At 33.0% G+C, this 3,870-nt stretch overlaps 1 long non-coding RNA gene across 1 annotated transcript; it reads right to left on the bottom strand.

The window, feature by feature from the left end:
* Window positions 1–227: 227 nt before the first annotated feature.
* On the bottom strand, window positions 228–2,207 carry LOC121367149. Its single transcript, XR_005957332.1, has 3 exons — window positions 1,945–2,207; window positions 870–1,021; window positions 228–345 (listed from the first exon to the last, which is right to left on the bottom strand). It is a non-coding gene; the product is annotated as an uncharacterized LOC121367149 (long non-coding RNA).
* Window positions 2,208–3,870: the final 1,663 nt, after the last annotated feature.

The following is a 3,870-nucleotide window of genomic DNA, read 5'->3' as shown; positions in this document are numbered from 1 at the left end:
AGTCGACAGTGTCAATGACAGTGGATTTTAATTCATTTATGGGTTGCTTAGACCCACTTTCGTCAAAATGGAACAATACCATGCGTGACATTATGGTCTAGCTAATATAATTGACATTCAGAAAATAATGTCGAAAATATCTTCTGACCCTTAAATTCTTTTGAGTAGTATACATTAATTTTTGTTTCCTAGGTGGAAAAAAATCAGGTGATGTTGAAATAACTGACCATGCATGTGAATATACCGCAACTGTTCCCATCCAACTGCTGGCTGCAGAGATATTGCACACTGTTCCACTCAACAAGACCCTCAGGAACATGTTTCTCACGCTCTGCTATGTATTCACTGCAATCAAAGTTGGTACTTGTCAGTGTTTTAGCCAGAATTTTGACAGGGCAGGGAATTAGTTTAATTGTAGGACATGCATAATACAAACAGTCCATACTTATATAACTGGAGGCACAAATCATAATTTTCAATTTTGTTACTTTTTACAGACCATTTAACCTTTAAAAAATGTTTCTGAAACAAAATGTATTATTCATGATTGACAAAAAAGTAGTGTGTATAAGATTATGGTATTAAGGCACTAAATATAAAAATAATTAGGCCATAATTAATAATTACAGAAGTTTGGATCACAGTAACTTTCACACTTAATGATGACCTAAGAATATATTATCAAAAGTTGATAAATTGGACCAATGAAAACACAGTACACATTTTGAGAGGTAAACAAGTTATGATTTTATCTCTTGCGCTGCCCGACAGTGATAATCAGGGGCAGGCTTATGGTTACATTCAGTAATTACAAAATATTTGTAAATGTATTGCAACATTTACTTATAAGAATACTGTTAGTTACTCACATCCAGTAGTTGTAAAATCGCATGGCTCGTTCTGGTGATTTTAACGAGTCTAGACAAGCGACTGTACAGTTTTTGGGCTCCATTGCCATCAGGAACCAGTGTGCAGCAGTACATACTGGCAGCAAAATTATATCATATGTTGCGAACCTCACCTGGAAATATTATGCATGCAGTCATTTTCATGTAATCATTTAAAACATCAGTGAATATTTTACACATTTGAAATTCTCATACAAGTGATGACAAGAAATATACAAGGACTTCATTTTCAAACTGCAATATTTGCCAGTAATGGTGTACTGAACAACTCGGCAATACGGCAACAGTTACCATAACATGTAATCTATGCTCATTAAACAGGATCTTAAAACTATGCTTCATGCAGCAAAACCACAATTTTCTCAAACATTACAGTGGATATATCACATTTCGGAAAAGAACTCACATAATTGTGAATTTCCCACGTATCAAATTAATCTTGTTCAATACCAACGTGTAACTTTTAATATAACTAACTACTGTATAGTCCGTTGATCATATCCTCCAAAAATGTATTTTTGTAAATAATTTCAGTTTGGTTTGACAAGTAAAAGTGTTTTTATAACTAACTATAAAAATACTATTTTGTTTGCAATTTAGAAAACAATCAGCTCAGAAAGAAATAACTTGTAGTAAATTATATTTCTTCTCTCCTTAACAGGACCTCAAATAATGGCATATTTCCCTAAAGATAGCAGTCTGGTCCGAACATCCCAACAGCAAATAGGATGGCTAAACATCTCCCAGTGAGTCCTCTACTTCCTGTTCCGGTCACATCCTTCTTTCTCCTTTGGGGAATATGCCATTGTTTGAGGTCAGGTTAAGTATTCATAAAAGAGAAAAGACTCTGAGTATGTAAAAATGCGTTCTGTGGGAAGGACTATAGATGTTAAAAAAATGAAAGATATTCTTGTAAGCATTGACCATCATATCAGGACTGTTCTGATAAAACATTGTTTCCCCTGTGGATGCAGTGATTGCAAAATCATATGGTTGCACTTTCATGATATTATAATTGTGAAATATTTATACATACCAATTTATAGATCCATTGACGTATGCCTTTACTCCCCTTCTCCCATTTGTCTGCCAAGAAGGATGACAAAACTAGAACTCTCTTTTTCCTGTCCCAGTTGGCCGATCTCTGGAGCTTAGCCAGGAAACTGTTGACGATCTATTTGAAGAAATCCACATCAGTTATTTGCAACTATCAGTATTTTTTGTGATTATATTCAAATGAACCAAATAAAACCAAAAAACTAGAATTTTAATTTTTAAAAAAAAAGGATTCTGAAAGTGCTTCAGGTAGTACTATACCAAATAACTTCCGGCTGGGTCAAAGTTTGAGGTGCACCCAACTTTTGATAGAGAAGTGAACACCACAAGTCCTGTGATTGGTTATAAATGTGAGTGTGTTGGTTGTAAAAAATAATAGTTTCATCTGGGTAAAATAAATGTGCAATTTTATTTCATCTAGTACCAATGTGTCAAGTAGCCTTGTGCTTGAAACATGTATGGGGTACCTGTAAAAAAAAGTACTCGAATTTTGTGCGAAACTAGGGTAGTCATAGACGCTACCTGTTATCTCAGAAACGAGCAGCTTGACCCCCATTTTTTTCTGATTCACTTTAAGTGTAAGGGTTGGTAGTATTTATATCCGTGGCGTTTATGTCGGTTGATACATTGCAGGTAGGAGTTTTAGCCACATATGTTACTATTGTCATCTATGGGATTTGATTTGGTAGTATACACCCTATAGCACATATTCAGTGCATAATAAAAAATATTATGATTTTGTCATTTTATTTAATTAAACTATACTGGTTGATTAACTAGCCATCACTCGATCATGCAAGTTCACAATGACCTTGACCGTGACCTTGACAATAATCTCTGTACATGGCTCTGAATGGAGTTTGAATCAAAGTTAGCACTGAAGAAAAGTTGGTTTTGGCCTATAATTCATACTGTAAAGATTTCAGTAATTTCTTTTTACATGGTATTTGACTTGCCATATACAACTGCTCTTAAATATGGTATTATATATAGGCAACCTGAACTAAGATTTTAATAGCAATTTATTTTTATATTAAAAATAGCATGTGCCAATTGTGGGTTAATGTCTTTAGTTTCCATTAACATTGTTAATTTTTTATGTATGAAATTTTGAAAACTCAAATTTGTAAAGAAGTTGATTTTTATTGTCATTTTGACATATTTATAGGGTGCTAAGTTATATTTTAGACAAATTTGTAGTTTTATGCAAAATTTAAAGTAAATTTGAAGAAAAACTTTACCAAAAACATAATTAAATTTGTTGTCATTATTGTGCCTTCTGTTCTTATATGTACATAACAATAAGGTTGTTAAACATATACTTAGATCTCCAGATAATTTTCGTTTCTTAATAATCACTTAGTTAGCTCTCATGAAAAGCATTTTGAGTTTATACTAGATTCAGAACCAATTTTTTCAGATTTGATTATCTGCCTTGGATTAAGTTGATAATTTATTTTATTGTTAAAGCTGTATTACCTAATGTTACTAGCTAAATAAAATGCTGGATTACAGATTGTAGGAATACATCGAATGTACATATTGTATTCATCCGGATTAGAAAATAATGCAAGAAAATAGATGTTCGGGTAATTTTGTCATTTAAAAAGTTTTTTTCAGTAATTAATCAAAAATAATTGTGTTAAAGCTGCATGATTGTTCCAGATATCACACCTATTAAAACCTCCAACTACAGTAGGCTATAAATAAAATATAGTCAGGAATATTGGTGGCTGCCAATAGTTTTGATGGTTCATTATGAAAATCAGCATGGCCGATGGATTTGAAATTCCCACACCTGGTAACTTGAAGACACCCACACCCAGCATACAGGATTTCCTCCCAACACTAATGTTCAGGACATTAAGTCATTACTTCATACAGATACAGTCATGTTTGTGTTTCC

The sequence above is a fragment of the Gigantopelta aegis genome, unplaced genomic scaffold (assembly GCF_016097555.1).
Source record: "Gigantopelta aegis isolate Gae_Host unplaced genomic scaffold, Gae_host_genome ctg9494_pilon_pilon, whole genome shotgun sequence".
Classification (NCBI taxonomy): Eukaryota; Metazoa; Mollusca; class Gastropoda; order Neomphalida; family Peltospiridae; genus Gigantopelta; species Gigantopelta aegis.
Note: the sequence above shows the minus strand (reverse complement) of the source record. Positions and strands in the feature narration are given on the sequence as shown.